Source organism: Euleptes europaea, chromosome 2 (assembly GCF_029931775.1).
Source record: "Euleptes europaea isolate rEulEur1 chromosome 2, rEulEur1.hap1, whole genome shotgun sequence".
Lineage (NCBI taxonomy): Eukaryota > Metazoa > Chordata > Lepidosauria > Squamata > Sphaerodactylidae > Euleptes > Euleptes europaea.
Genome location: NC_079313.1, coordinates 60,715,325 through 60,732,025, shown reverse-complemented (window position 1 = coordinate 60,732,025; position 16,701 = coordinate 60,715,325). Strand labels below are relative to the sequence as shown.

Below are 16,701 nucleotides of genomic sequence, written 5' to 3'. Positions count from 1 at the left end.
TGATTCTATGACCTTTGGCAGATCATGAGAGGGAGTGCATCTTGGTCATCTTCTGGGCATGGAGTAGGGGGTCACTGGGGATGTGGGGGGGAGGTAGCTGTGAATTTCCTGCATTGTGCAGGGGGTGGGACTAGATGCCAATGATTCTATTATTCTAAGTACCCTCCCTTCAAGGAGTATTAGACAAACAAGGAAAGTACTTCTTTTTAAAGTTATTTTCTTTTCTCAGATGCATTGAGCAGATGGAAGGGAGCAGCTATGGGAATAGCCTGTACATCAGGGGTGGGGAACATCAGGCCCGGGGGCCGTATAAGGCCGTATAAGGTCTGGCCCTTCGTGGGTCCTGGTAGATCTCTAGCTCAGAAGGATCTAAGACTGGTGATCCGCCCCCTCCCGCAGACAGGAATAGCCTCTATTCAAGGCGGATGTGTTTGTTTTGCCGAGAAAAGGAACCTTTTTTCTGCCTTGAAGAAGAGTCATTAGCTATGGAGCTGCTAGGACTGCCCAAGAGTATAGCAGGCTAATTTTAAGCTGATAATTTTGTATGGCCCGCGAATGATATTATAAATATCTAAATGGCCCTTGGCAGAAAAAAGGTTCCCCACCCCTGCTGTACATGCACAAAGCATTTGCAATTAGACTTGAAGGTCCCCATGAAAAACTCTGAATCAGTCAAGGGAAATAGGCAAAGCTAGACCAGAGGCAAGGCATGTAGCAGCAGCAACTTCTCTCCCCACACATACACCTTCAGGATCAAAATACCCTTTTTTAAAAAAAGAAAAACATAACATATATCACAAACAAGTTATAACACACACACATATGTAAGCATATAGCAAAGATGACAGATGAGGAATGGCGGTCAGGAAAGCTGTGTGAGAACGTACAATCACAGAGTATTTGCCATTGATTTTTGAACATTCATTAAAAGCAAATGTTTCTCTCTCTCAAGGATGCTGTTCACAATTTGCCAACAAAATATAAATCAGACATCCCTGGTCCCAAATTAACATTTTAAACTGAATCCCCATTTACTGCGCCTCTTGCTATTATGACAAATATGTCATGGCACATATTAGAAACTGGGCATTGTTTTTTCTAGGTTTTCCAGTGAATTCTAAAAATCACCAGTGGAAGAATGGTTTTACTTTTGCTGGTAAATGTTAACAGTTTCTAGAGTCTGACAATAAATTACAAAATATATAACACAAACTAGAGGGGAGAAAAAAATGTGGGGGGAGAACCGTGCAAAGCATGATCCCACTTTTTGGTGATCATTTAGCAGGGCTCGAAAGGCAGTGAAAATGTTATGTCTTCTCTCACATAGCCATGTTTCTTTCTTATGATTTATTTATTTGATTTATTATGGAATTTATATGCGGCCTCCTCAGAGCCCTTCCTAGCATAAATAGCATGCTCTTCTAAAGAAAAACTTCCTTTTCCATCTCCAATAATTCCAGGGCGGCGGCGGCAGGAAGCCACATACCCTTGGGTGATGGTGGTGCTCTAACATACAGTCACTGTGGAAACCACCACTGTCATTTTTTCTCTTTTTTAAAATGTCATTCTCCATTTCAATTGTCACATAGCCAATTGGATTAGACTACTTGCTGATGTTGTTGGTGGCAGAAGGAAGCTAATGAAAGGGAGAGACAACATCACATTTTTTCAGAAGCAAAAATGCAAAGGTGGGAATATTAGAACACTTTTAAAAAGAAAAAAAATGGTACCAGTGCAACAGGCCTTTGGGGATGTGAATAGAAACAAACAAGGATGAAATGGGAGTTTAAGGAGAAAGTTCTGGGAAATGTGTGTGTGTGGGGGACAGATACCTTTCAAACACTGAGCTCTATCCTAATGTAAACAACATTTAAAGTGGCCATATTACTTTTCTGCCTGATTTAGTTATTTCTGTTTAGATTTGAAAGGATTTTTCTGTCACTATTCCACTACGACATTTTATTTAAATAGTTATTTTTGAGCTGTTTGATGAGAATGTAGACATTCTATTAAGGCAGCTCTGTGATCAGGACTGAGTAATAGCATAGCTTTCTTAATGAGAACCATCAGTATGCTTGGGGTTATTCAGAGCACGGAGGAGGAGAAGAATGTGGACCTTTGATAGAAAGGACATGACATCTGGATTTGGAGACACTATGTAGAGATAACTAAGGATGGAAAATCCAGTACAGATGACTCAGATGATGCTCCAGGGTAGATATAGTTTAATTAGAAGGATCTGTAGAAAATCTATACTTCTAAATGAGTGAGAAAAGAGTGGGTCATATTATAGAAAAAAATCAAGGAATCATTGGCAGCAGCTAATTTTAAAACCATGAGGGAATCTGGAATTTGATGTGAAAGGTGAGGGCCAAAAGGGTTGTGGGGCTGTTTGAGGACTTATAATCAGTTTTTCTACTGGAAATTTTTCCACATTATTTCTCCCCCCCCCTTTCCTGAGAGCCCTCACATCCCTGGTTCCATCTCTTTCCCACCCACCAACCAACCTACCTTTTATCTCTCCCCCATCTTCAGCTATATTTATTATTTATATACTCCTTTTAAACTTAGGGTTGCCAGGTCCTACCTTTCCTCGGGAGGGAGACTTTTAAGGCACAGCTCAGGATCGCGCGGCGACGCAGGGACGCGCGCATCCCTTCTGGTTTACAACTGGAAGTCCCGCCTCGCGAGAGGCCTTATGCTACTCAAATTCTTAGTCAGCTGGTCGGCGGGTAAAGGCACCTGGCAACCCTATTTATACGTCACCCTTTCTGCAGAATAGGGGAAGAGGAATTGTGGAACTGAACATGGGCTGAGGCCTAAATGACCCAGAATCCCTTTCATATGAACCAGAATGCTAGCTTCAATATTACAGGCATTGTTTGAGCCTTATGCAGACAAACTGCAAGTATTGCTAACTTCCAGTGGTTCCCAACCTTTTTTGACCAGGGACTACTAGGACTTTTTTGTTTGGTGCAGGGACCCCAAGGTTCAAAATAAAAATTCCAAGAATTTGAAAATAAACTTTAATCATAACTGTTAGTTAAACATTAAACTTAGAAATATATTTGAATATATATTTTATAATAGAGAACTTTTAATTGAAAATATTAATTTATTATGGGTTTATAACTTTGTTTCGCGCACCTTAATTTAGTTCTCGTGGACCCCTGGGGGTCCACGGACCCCAGGTTGGGAACCAGTGCTCTACACAGAGTACAGCCAGCTGTAAACATGCTTTCTAATGGGGAAAGCTTTCCTCTCAAGGATAGTTAAGGATATCGAATGCCAAAGATCAGTTTGACATTCCCGCCAGCAGAAAGAACATTCCATGGTTTGGCTCAGAGTAAGGGAAAGAGGGCTGCCCAAATGTTTGGTATCAGAATTCTGTAACCATGTTGCAATCATACATGCTCATGAGGAAGGGTTTGTTTATTCCCTATCACATCCGATTATAAAAACAGTTGATACCTGTGGTATTTTGAAGACATCGTTCTGTTGCCCTGTAGGTCAAGGACCGTCTCTCCTGTGTGCGCAAACGGTTTTCTTTTCAATAAAGTATTTATTTATTATTTTATGTTTCCAATTTCTAACGCCCTCCCTAGTCAAAGTCAGGCTCATGGGGGATAACACCATTTCAAACCACACTTCAAATAACATAAATATCAATAAAACGTTTAACAATAAAACCCTATAATTTAAAATAATTAAAATCCAGGAACGGCACCCAATTTCCAGTATGACAACTGAGACAAACAGGCAGACCGCCCCTTCAGATCCATACGAAGTTCAGTATAAAAGGAGGGAGGGAGGGAGGCCAGTAAAGATGATAGCCGCAGCTGCCCTCAACTATAGGCCTGGTGGAATAGCTCTGTTTTGCAGGCCCTGTGCAATTCTTTAAGGTCCTGCAGGGCCCTGATGTTGCTAGGCAAAGCATTCCACCAGGCCAGAGCCAGGGCTGAAAAGGCCCTGGCCTTGTCAAGGACAGCCGCACACTCTTAGGGCCAGGGACAACCAGTAAATTATTATCAGAGGTAGGGTTGCCAACCTCCAGGTGGTTATTGGAATTCTCAGGCACTTATGGCAAAGAATGCAAACACATAAATATGCTGCTAACAATATATTGTACCGAGGCACAACACAAACAAATATAGGAATACAAATGATGCACTAACATGCTAATACATGTGTAAGCTACATCTGAGCCTGCATCAATCGTCCGTATAACTTTAAGTCTTGGAAGCTTGATAATACAAGTCAAACTTAAAGTCCTTGAAGTCGTGTGTTGGAAGCCAAAATAAGTCTCCGGTAAGTTCCTTATTTCGCATTAGCTTCTTCCAGTTGGCAATCCACGCTTACAATATCCTCAGAACTTTTGTGCTCGTGTATCAATAAAAGATTTTTACAAATAGGAGTGCAAAGCATACATCAATAAATATAAAAGTTATAATCATGTATACATACCCAAATGGATAAGCTCATAGCTCCCTCATAATGGTGGATGACGAATCTGCATCATCTAACCTATTACTACATGTGTTCTGAATATAAAGAGAGTATTTCTAATTGCAAACAGGTGATGCTGACTTGCCAATTAGGAGCAAGCACAACCACAATTATAGGCATATAGATAAAATATTTCTATCAATTCTAACACCTAAATACAAAAATATGTTAAATACACATAATTATAAGAAACTGGATAAATCAAAACCTGAATTTAATCCATTTGGTGCCAGCGTATCAAATAAAAAAATGAATCTACATTCTTGCTGGCACAAGAGTCTGTCAATGTTCTGATGTTGATAAGGTTTACCCTGGTATTGCCAGACCACAAAGAATTGCATTTCGTGGTCTGCATGTTTGGCTTGAATGTAGTGTTCAGTGAGCGGCGCCTCTAAAATCCTATTGCGCATGCGCGACCGATGTTCACCTATTCTTAATTTAATATGTCGTTTGGTTTTACCCGTGTATAAAAGACCGCACGGGCATCTAATTAAATAAACCACAGTTCTGAGGATATTGTAAGCGTGGATTGCCAACTGGAAGAAGCTAATGCGAAATAAGGAACTTACTTTGGCTTCCAACACACGACTTCAAGGACTTTAAGTTTGACTTGTATTATCAAGCTTCCAAGACTTAAAGTTATACGGACGATTGATGCAGGCTCAGATGTAGCTTACACATGTATTAGCATGTTAGTGCATCATTTGTATTCCTATATTTGTTTGTGTTGTGCCTCGGTACAATATATTGTTAGCAGCATATTTATGTGTTTGCATTCTTTGCCATAAGTGCCTGAGAATTCCAATAGCCACTTTTTGGGCACTAGTCCTAGTTTCGGTTGCACAACCTCCAGGTGGTGGCTGGAGATCTCCTGCTATTACAACTGACCTCCAGCCAATAGAAATCATATCACCTGGAGAAAATGACCGCTTAGGCAATTGGACTCTATGGCATTGAAGTCCCTCCCCTCCCCAAACCCCGCCCTCCTCAGGCTCCTCCCCAAAAACCTCCCACCGGTGACTAAGAGGGACCTGGCAACGCTGAGCAGAGGATCGTAGTGCCCTTCAGGGGTATACCAGGAGAGGCAGTCCCGAAGATACAAGGGTCCCAAGACCATGTAAGTCTTTAAAGGTCAAAACCAGTACCTTATCCGACACTTCAGCTGGAACCAGTGCAGTTGGCTGAGCACTGGTATATGCTCTCAGGGCAAGGCGCCTGTAAGGAGCCTCGCTGCTGCATTCTGTACCAGCTGGAGCCGCCAGGTCAGTCTAAAGGGCAGCCTTACATAGAGCGAGTTACAGTAATCCAGCCTAGAGGTGACTGTCGCATGGATCACCATGGCTAGATCAGGATGGGAGAGACAGGGCACCAGCTGCCTGGCCCTGCAGAGGTGGAAAAAAGCCACCTTGACCACGACTGCGACCTGGGCTTCCATTTATCATTTTTCAGATATTCTCTGAGCGTTATATTTGAATTCAGCCCATAGTCTGAATGTATTTGGGTAGGGGTTTGGATTTCTCCGACAAAGGGACCCAAAATACCTTGCAGCTCCTCCATTTTATCCTCACAACAACCATGTGAGGTAGGTTAGGCCAAGAATATGTGACTAGCCCAGTCACCTAGTGAACTTCCATGGCAGAATGAAGATTTGAATCTGGGTGTCCCAGATCCTAGTCCAAACCACTACACAACAGTGGCTTTTGTGAGGTTGCTGTTGTTGGACAGTAGCAAGTAGCTGGGCCTGAATGAGTCACACAAGTCAGGTGGTAGTAAGTTGTTTGGTGGTTGCTGCTAGGCTTGACATCAATAAGCCCTCCCTCAAAAGCCAAAATAACCCTGGAAAAGGCCCACCTCTACCTTTTACTGACAGTGGCCAAGGCTGGAAGGCTGACAATACTGTGTGGGTGCCTGGCACTGACTACTGAGTGCATTTGTTTCTTAAAGCTATGGGTTTGCTTGTATAATTTGGGGGAAATTAACCTCCAAATGTATACATGTTTTTAAGATTTCAGATTTTTGTGAAAACCTGGCACTTTTCTGTTGTTTGTAGAAAGATCTGACTTGTCTGTCCATGGCTCCAGTCTCTGGATTTAAGTATCTAAGGTTGGTAGGGTTGGCAGGTCCCTCTTTGCAACCGGCGGGAGATTTTGGGGGTGGAGCCTGAAGAGGGCAGGGTTTGGGGAAGGGAGGGACTTCGATGCCATAGAGTTCAATTGCCAAAGCGGCCATTTTTCTCCAGGTGATCTGATCTCTATCGGCTGGAGATCAGTTGAATTAGCAGGAGATCTACTGCTACTACCTGGCAGTTGGCAACCCTAAAGGTTGGGGCCATGCTGAGAATTACACATAATGATAATTCCTATGTCTACTGTAAAAATATACAACATATTTTTGAAGATACAATTATTGTTTAAATGTGAATAAAGTTTGTGACAGAGTACGCTGTAATGTACTTGATGATACTTGTTAAGTTCCCAGGGTTATAAATTTAACTTGATATCCAAATGTGTTGGCAGTCTTGTTATGACTGTGCAAATAATACAATTTCTTTTGTATACTACATTGTTTTTCTAATTGCCACTTTCAGCTTTCCCTGCCTCTCAGATAGCAAAAATTAAGATAAGATATATTTAGCATAGGAGGGCACCGTTTGCATTTCTCTCTCTTCCTCCTCTCTCTTGAGTATTGGGTATATTTGCAATTTTGCTTGTAGAAGAACTAAGGCATTTATATTTTCAAATTCCATAAATATGCCAAGTAGTATAATTTTATAAGATAACTAAGTTATTAATTATGCATTTTATGTAGTTAAAGCATATTTCCAGAAATATTTGGTTCCTAGTAACAGGCTGTATTCTGCTAACCCAGCTCCATTAACTCCTATCTAAAATCACATCTTTCTAGAGAACCTATTTATATTATTCCTTTAGATACATATAGAGACGTAAGAATTTCTGCCTTTTCTCCCTGTTGATCTAGTTTCCTGTTGTTCAGTTGTTCAGAATGGTGTAGTTTAAAATAATAGGTAAAGAACTAAAAGCTGATGGTGAAGAACCTTTCTGCAGATTTATCCTGGTTTCATACAATTTGATCTAGTTTTACAGAAAATTAGCATGTAAGTGAAAAGGCTAGGCTTGAACCATTTCCCCTGATATCTTGTTTTCCGTGTGCATATAATTAGAGTATGTAAATGAGCTTTTGAACACTGATGCCTGTGCGGCCCTATATATATAGGGCCAGTTATCTGTGGTTTGAATGCCTAAAATGTAATGGGGGGAAGCATGTAAAGATAAAATGCTCATCCAAATTGCGATGGTTCCATAGTCTGAACTTCTTGAAATAGTTCTCTAATGTAAATACAAGTACACCCAAGTAATTACAGTAGAATATGGTTGCTGCTGTAATTGAAAACAGCAATCAGAGAATCGGCTAGTACTGTAATTATTATGAAAAAAAACACACGTGTTTTGGAGTAAGACAGTGTTCAATGACATTTTTTTCTCTTCCTGGTTTAATTACTTGTGGCAAGCATTTCTGTCTACTGACAGTAACTGTCATGTTCTAAATATCTGCAGAGAATCTAATTTGAATATGAATCACTGTCACCCCCAAATCTGGACTTTTCCAATGTTCATAGATCTGGAGCTATTTGTCCAGATAGAGAACTATACCATCCAGATCACGACACCCACCAATTACAATGAAATGCTAAATTCCTGGCTTCTAACATCATGAGGTTCAAACCACCAAAACGGACATATCAGAGGCTGAAGTACTAGGCTTTACTTGAGACTTGCTTTTAAGAAAATGAGCAAAGCTTTGGGCTGCATGGCTGCTTATCTTACACATATATAGTATTGGGGCAAAGTCATGTTAAACTCAGAAAGACTGCAGCTACACATAGTTGGATATTGTACTACTGCAGCTATTCACAACTTGATTTTCTTGTGTGAATGACAGACAATCCAGGAAATGAACGATTTCTACAGCAAAATATCCAATGATACGTGGCTGCATCCTGGAATTTAATTATGGACGAAGACACATGGTACCTGGCTGTGTACAGTTTGAAAATGATTGGGCAGTTCAGTGCTTAACAGTGTAATCTTCTGGAAAATTACTCCAGTCTAAACTAGGGTTGCCAACCTCCAGGTGGGACCTGCAGAATTCCTGGAATTACAACTGATCTCCAGGGGACAGAGGTCAGTTCCCTTGGGAAAAAATGGCTGCTTTGAGGGATGGACTCTATGGCATTATACCCCACTGAGACCCCTCCCCAAACCCTCCCTCCCCAGGCTCCACTCCTCAAATCTCCAGGTATTTCCCAACCCAGGTCTGGCAACCCTAAACCCATCAGATTCGATGGGGTTATACTGGAGTAACTCTTCATAGGATTGCACTTTGGTCATACTTTCATCCTATGCACATTTTCCTGAAGGTAAACTCTACTGAACGTAGTAGGATTTACATCTGCGTAACAAGACATAGCATTCAGTTCTGTGTCTCATAGGTACTAACAAAATGATGTATTCATAGCTTTCACAGTTGAGCCAATGAACTACTTAATCTATAAACTGTTCAGAATATTGATACTTCTCAGCTAGTATCTTGCTGACATCCTGTTCTGCCATTCTTATAACTTGTGTGTAGAGTCAAGTTGTAATGGTAATCCTTGTACCAAGGCTGAGCAGAATTCTTGACAAGAGTGCTAACACAGTTACAACTAGATTTCTACCAAAATGCAAAGTAAACACTGAGGTGTGTCCTCAAGCAAAATGCCAGAGAAGTATCAATGCAAAGAGTTTGTAACAAAAAGAGCAACATCTGGGGCTACCTGGGGTCTTTTCAGCCTGAGATTCTACCCCTCCCCTTTCAGCAGTTATATAGAATTTTAGGTAATGAAGCTATCATCATAGTGCTGCATCACTGCATCAGATCACAATTTAGTAACCTTTTTGAAGCATTGTTGTAGTTCTATGCCCTCTATGATTAAGCAACAGCTATTTCCCCTCTTTAAGTAGCATGGTTGGGAAACATGCAGTTGTTCGAGCTTTTGGAGCAGGAGGATAAAACAAACATTGGGATTTGTCTTTTTTTCTTCTTCTACTGCTTCTGATATGTGCTGTTTGACATTTGCATTTCTCATGCTTTTATTGTTACATATTGTTGCTGCCTTCTCTACATCCACACAATGTAAAAATCTTGGCTATAAACATTTTCAATATAAATAAACATATGCACAGGCTAATTCTATAGTCCAAATATCCTTCCTGTATATGTTGAAAGAAATCATAATCTCTTAAAAAAAACCCTACATGCCATTGGTTTAAGCATTAATAATACCAGTCATGTGTACTATCGAATAGTTCAGCCTCCTTTCTAAAAATGGCTTTGGGACATGTTCTGATGCGTTGAATGATTTATAAAAGAAAATGCTATTTTCAAAGCAATAGCCAGCAGAAAGGTCACAAAAGCAAGGAGTTACAGGAGAATGTTAGTTTAGACCGGTGGTAGGATTGCCAACCATCAGGTACTAGCTGGAGATCTCCAGCTATTATAGTCAATAGAGATCAGTTCACCTGGAGAAAATGGCCAATAGAGATCAGTTCACCTGGAGAAAATGGCCACTTTGGCAATTGGACTCTATGGCATTGAAGTCCCTCCCCTCCCCAAACCCCTCCCCAAACCCCACCCTCAGGCTCTGCCCCAACCCCCCCCCCCATTGTGAAGAGGTACCTGGCAACCCTAACCAGTAGTCTTCAACCTTTACAGATCCAAGATCCACTAAGCTGCAAGTAGATGACATCAGAGTCATCTGCAGGTATGTGGCATCAGAGTCACATGAAGGGAAGAGAGGGAGCCAAAATTAATGACCCCAGAAAACCAAATGGAGACATAAAGCTATGTAGATCTGCTGCCCTCCCTCAGTTCATGCAATATAAAGCTTGAGAGAAGACACAGGTTATCTGTAGAATTAGCATCTGCACTGCCCACTTTCATTGATCAGTATACTGGTCTGCCCTTGGGGTCTTCTGAGTGCCAGAAGCAAATTATTCCAAGGTCCCTTTCTCACATACGCACAAAAAAATGGTTGATGAACACTGTCTTATAAGAAATTAGTTATTAGTGTTAATACATAATTTCTGAGTTTTTGTTGAGCAGCTTTGCTTTTTAAAGCAGAACAAAGGACATGCCTGAAGAATTAAGTTCACCTTGCTTTTCTTTTTAGTTCATTTGCTGAGAGCTCCCTTTTAATATTGGCTGGGGTTTGCAGGGACCATAGAAATCATTAAATAAATTAATGCATTTTCTACAGAGCTTCAAATCAATGTACAGTGGCAAGGGGGACATTAAAATATTGTTATTTCTCCCCTAGGCTATTTAGTAAGTGGGAGTGTAATTTCCCTTTTGCTTCCAAAACTGATAAAGAAGGATTTGATAATGAAGGCCTACAGAGCACAAGTGGAACCCGCCCTTTTGTAAATGATCTCCAACGTGAGAAGGTGCAATAGAAATACAATAGCAGCAGCTTGATTTTGATCTCATACTTGGGCCGCTGAGGATTTAATGTCTTACAGGCATACTTAGGTCATAGAAGGCCTGATATAAAGAATAATAACAGATCCAGATTATGACTGCCTCTTCATAACAGAAGTACTTTATTTACTATTCAATAATACTAAGATGTTATATAGCATTTCATATACACTATCCAAGAAATCATCACAACAGCCCTGGGAGGTAGGCTAGTAGTATTATCTATTAAGGTTGCATCCTGACCTGGATGGCCTAGCCTGGCCTGATCTTGTCAGATCTCAGAAGCTAAGCTGGGTCGGTCCTGGTTAGTACTTGCATGGGAGAACACTAAAGAACACCAGGGTCGCTGTGCAGAGGAATGCAATGGCAAACACCTCTGTTAGTATCTTGCCTTGAAAACCCTAGTGGGTTGGCACAAGTTGGTTGCAACTTGGGGGCCCTTTATACACATGCACACTGCAGATGGAGTATGTCCTGAGATGCGGGCCTCGCCCGGCTACTCGGGCCTCTCTCCTGCTGGCCCCACAGCAGACCCGCCTTAGGCGGCCGTCCCCACCCCAACCGACCTCCGGGAAGACTCACGTACCGGGAGGAGGAAAGCGGAGGTCCCGGGAGACGGTAGCGGGAACACAGAGAAACTGCACGGTTGCTTCCGCAAAGTGAAAGCACGCCTGCACTGCCTTTATCAGTCAGTGCACTTCCAAGCTACGCTTCATCCTGAAATGACTCAGCACCAGTTCTCTGTCTGCTTAGCCTCTCCAAGCGAGCACTTCTCCTTCTACCTTGCAGAACCACACACTGCCAAGTCCTGATATGCCTATCAGGTTCAGGTGAGATTGGAGGGCTGCCATTCTCAGCTTCCACTACAGGGGTTGGGGGAAGAGTAGCTTCTGTCTGTCCTTGTTCCATCTCTCTGCCTAGCTGTGGTTCCTGCTGAGTTGTTTCAGGCTCCTGTGCTACTGACTGCAATGGAGGTACTGAGGGCCCAGAGGCAACCTGTTCCTCCACTTCAGCTTCAGAGTCCTCCGAGTCCTCAGCTCCCAAGGCAGGGCTCATGACAGTATCCGTTTGAAGTGGCCCAAGTGGAGCAACTACCTTTCCCCGTACTTCTAGGGCAGGATGCCCCTTGCTTGGCCCAACTTCTGCAACAAGTACAGACCCCAAAGGCCAAAGAAGCAACACTGGCAGCGGAAATACCAGGGCCATCCAGGCCGCCCGAAGCAGGAAAGAGAAATGAGGATCCCGACAAAATGGATAAGGTAACAGGCAATGGGGACGGGGTCTTTCGTCAGGCTCAAGAGGTAGATGACTCACTTGCGAACCTGCGGCAGATGACAGCTGTACGAGATGGGGAGGTGTTAGATGACAGACGGGTGGGTCGGCTGCCCCAGATACGCCAAGAGCAGGGTATAGGGTAATTCAGGAAAGGGGACAGGAGGTACATCAATTGCTGGTGCCCCAGGGGTATCAGGGACAGTTGTCGGAACTCAGTCATAACCATCTGTGGGCGGGCCATCAGGGGGTAGCAGGGACCCTGGGATGTCTCCCAGCCGGGAGGCGCAGATCTGTTTGAAGTCCCCTGGAGGCGCACGGTGGGCCTTTTAAATAGATCTGTGCCTTCCGGCCGGGAGGCACAAATCTATTTAAAGCCCCCCCCAGCCCTTCCGGGAGTCCCGGCAGGGCTGGGGGGGGGGTCTGGAAACCCTCTGCGCTGTCTGCGCAGACAGCGCAGAGGGTCTCGCCAGCCCTCCGCCAGCCCTGCCAGGATTCCCATCTGGGAGGCGCAAATCTGTTTAAAGGCCTCCCCCCGCGCGCCTTCAGGGAATCCCCCTGAAGGCGCGCGGGGGGCCGAATTTCCCCCGAACTCCGGATTCCCTCGAATTTCCTGGGATCCGAAGCGGGGGAGTTTGGACTTCGGCACGGCCCGAATAAAAACGGGCCAAATTTTGCCGAAGCTGAACTATACCGAATTTTTTTTCTCAACAGCCCTACCTGGCGGAGCCCGATTATATTGGTCCCCAAGCCAGATGGGAGTATACGCTTTTGCATTGACTACCGGGCGGTCAACCGCGTAGCTCAATTTGATGCTTACCCCATGCCTCAGGCCGACCAGTTAATCGATCAGTTAGGGAAAGCCCAGTACCTTTTGGCGCTAGATTTGACCAAGGGCTACTGGCAGATACCCATGAACCCCAAGGACAAGATCAAAATGGCCTTTGCCACCCCATCCGGGCTATACCAGTTCACAACCATGTCCTTCGGGCTCCAGGGGGCGGCTGCCACGTTCCAAAGGCTGGTCGACAGGGTGCTGGTCAAGTGTCACGACTTCGCCCTCACCTACATAGATGATATCATTGTATTTAGTGAAGATTGGGAATCCCACCAAGAGCACCTGGCGCAAGTTTTGAAGGCGCTATATGAGGCAGGCCTAAAGGTCAACCCAACAAAGAGCCAGCTGGGATTTAAAACACTGAAGTACCTCTGTCACATCGTAGGCAACGGCAGAATAGAACCAGTACCAGAGAAAGCTGCTACCATCAAGGACTTCCCCGAGCCCCAAACAAAAAAACAGCTCAGGCGGTTTCTGGCCATGGTCGGCTATTATGGGTGTTTCATTGCCCATTTCGCCACCCAAGCAGCCGCCCTGATGGACCTCTTATGGAAGACACAACCGAACCAGTTGTGCTGGACTGAGGCGAGCCGGAGGGCCTTCCATGACCTACAGCAGGCTCTCTCAACAAAACCGGTTCTGCACAATCCAGACTTTGACAGACCTTTCACTGTTTATACCGATGCGTCCCAGACCAGGGTGGGAGCTGTCCTGACCCAGAACATCGACGGCCAAGAGGCACTCATCTTGTTCATCAGTCGGAAGTTGCAACCAGCTGAACAGAAATACACTACCTTAGAACGGGAAGCCTTGGCCCTCAAATGGGCCATCAGAGCGCTACAGTATTATCTTACCAACAACCATTTCACCCTAGTCACAGACCACACTCCCGTACAGTGGTTGCATAGAATGAAGGATCACAACAATTGAGTGATGCGATGGTAACTGTCTCTTCTCCCTTTTAGTTTTTAAGTTCGCCATCGACCAGGAGCACGTCACCAGAATGCTGATTTCCTCTCGTGGATGTTCGAAGATCAGGAGGAGTCGGACGACGTCCATTCGAGGGGGGGAGTGTGTCCCGAGACTTGGGCCTCTCTCCTGCTGGCCCCACAGCAGACCCGCCTCAGGCGGCCATCCCCACCCCTACCGACCTCCGGAAAGGGAGGAGGAGAGCGGAGGTCTCGGGAGATGGACTGATGTCCGGCCGCCCAGGGGAAGGAGCGGGGGGAGGTGGGAAAAGCACGGAGGCTGCAGCGGGGCATGCAGAACCCACCGACGCGGGACGCAGCCATGCTCCAGCAGCAGCCGCCGAAACGACCCTCCCGGCCTGGCCGGAGGAACGGCCGAGGAGAGGCCGGGGCACCGGGTCACGCCTGTCCTTGCAGCTGCCCAGCTGGGAAGGGGCAGGGAGGGCCCAGGCCGCTGAGGGACCCAGCGGGAAGGGAACTTGGTGGGAAGGAAGCCAACCCGGGGGGAAGGGGCCCAGCCTTGTAACCTCGGGCGGGCGGGGCCTGAGGAGGAGAGGGGCGGGATTTCCCCTTGATAAGGAAGGGGTGAGCCTAGGCCGGGGAGGAAGGAAGGCAGCGCGGACTCCGGAGAGAGAGAGAGAGAGCGCGAAGGTCCGCAAGCTGCCGAGAGGACGGAGGAGTGGCTTTAACTCCCCCCGTCCATCTCATTTCTGAGGTCAGCTCGTTAACCCAAGGAGAAAGTGGGTCAGGCTGAGCAACCTGAACAAGGGCGTCCAGGGGAGTTGTCTCTAGGCGGACTGGGGAGGGGAGGAGAGGCAGTACGGACCCGCCAGCAGACCCGTTGCTACCGACAGCTGCCGATAGGGGGCACCAAGGAGCGCCACAGAGTAGAGCAGGTTGCAAGCGAGTGGTGTTAGGGAGGCTGAGACTTTTCTAGGGGCACCTAAGCCCTGCATCAGGATGCAGATCTTCCTCAGTATTTGTGGCCCCCTTCACTCTTTTTACTTTATCCCTCCCCAGTCAAACCTAAAAACCCTTGGTTCTTGTAGGTTATCCGGGCTGTGTGACCGTTGTCTTGGTATTTTCTTTCCTGACCTTTCACCAGCTGCTGTGGCAGGCATCTTCAGAGGAGTGAAGATGCCTGCTGCTGGCGAAACGTCAGGAAAGAAAATACCAAGACCACGGTCACACAGCCCGGATAACCTACAAGAACCAATGAACTCTGACCATGAAAGCGTTCGACTATTCTAAAAACCCTTGTTTGTGATTACCTTCAATTGTGATTACCTTCAATTGTGATCACATAGTTTTTTTTACTGGAAGTATCCCTCCCCCCAAAAAAAATACAAGGGAGGTCTGAAGCTGCATGTCCATCTAAGCTAAATTTGGGATGAAGGCAATGAGTTAGTTGGAGATACTGTCAATGACTTGAAGGGAAAGATCATATTCCAGTTGTCTCTAAAAGGTTTAATACCCTTATTGTTGTTTAATAGCTGTGTTAATGAATTTATACTAGATTTAGCCCATGTTCGCAGTATGAAAGATATGCCTGCACTTTTTATATTAGGGTTGCTCCATAGTATCAATTGTACATGTGTAAATGAGTCAGCATATCTGGCCTAACTCAATTTCTTTCTGGGTGCTTCTGGATGCATGAATTGTGGGGTAGCATGCATTTGGGTCACACATACGGTTGCCAGGTCCCTCTTGGCAACCGACGGGAGGTTTTTGGGGCAGAGCCTGAGGTGGGCGGGGTTGGAGGAGGGGAGGGACTCCAATGCCATAGAGTCCAATTGCTAAAGCGGCCATTTTCTCCAGGTGAACTGATCTCTATCGGCTGGAGATCTGTTGTAATAGCAGGAGATCTCCAGTTAGTATCTGGAGATCGCAACCCTAGTCACACAGATGGTGAGAGCCCAGTGCTCTTAGCCAGAGACAGAATAAAGTAAAGCTTTTTCTATCTGTGCTCATGTAGGGTAAACAGTCTAGAGGGGGCTCTTGTCGGTATTTAGCTTCTGCTATTTAAAAGGCCAGGCAGGGTTGCTGTGCAGAGGAAGGCACTGGCAAACCACCTCTGTTAGTCTCTTGCCATGAAAACCCCAAAAGGGGTCAACATAAGTCGGCTGCGACTTGAAGGCACTTCACACACACACACACACACACACACACACACACACACACACATTTAAAAGGCCATATATTAGGCCCTTGCCCTGACCTGGATGGTCCAGGCTAGCCTGATCTCATCAGATCTCAGAAGCTAAGCAGGGTCAGCCCTGGTTAGTATTTGGATGAGAGACCACCAAGGAATACCAGGATGTTGTGCAAAGGAAGTTACTGGCAAACCACCGATGTTAGTCTATGTTAGACCGCCCAAAAGGGGTCACCTTAAGTCGGCTGCGACTTGACAGCACTTCACACACACACATATTAGGCCCTTAAATTAGGGAGTCCAAACCCTCCTTTTTATTTTGGTAGCTGTACATTTTGTAAAAAAAAATTCTAGATGTTTGTTTATCCCCCTCAACTGAAGGTTAAAAAAGTGGAGTCAGTTTTGAGAACACACGTATTGAGGATCTC

At 45.0% G+C, this 16,701-nt stretch overlaps 1 protein-coding gene across 1 annotated transcript in view; it reads right to left on the bottom strand.

Annotated features, from left to right (window-relative positions):
- The window catches only part of NEGR1 (neuronal growth regulator 1), a 665,802-nt gene that overhangs the window by 259,312 nt on the left and 389,789 nt on the right, over positions 1–16,701 (bottom strand). The window lies entirely within an intron of this gene.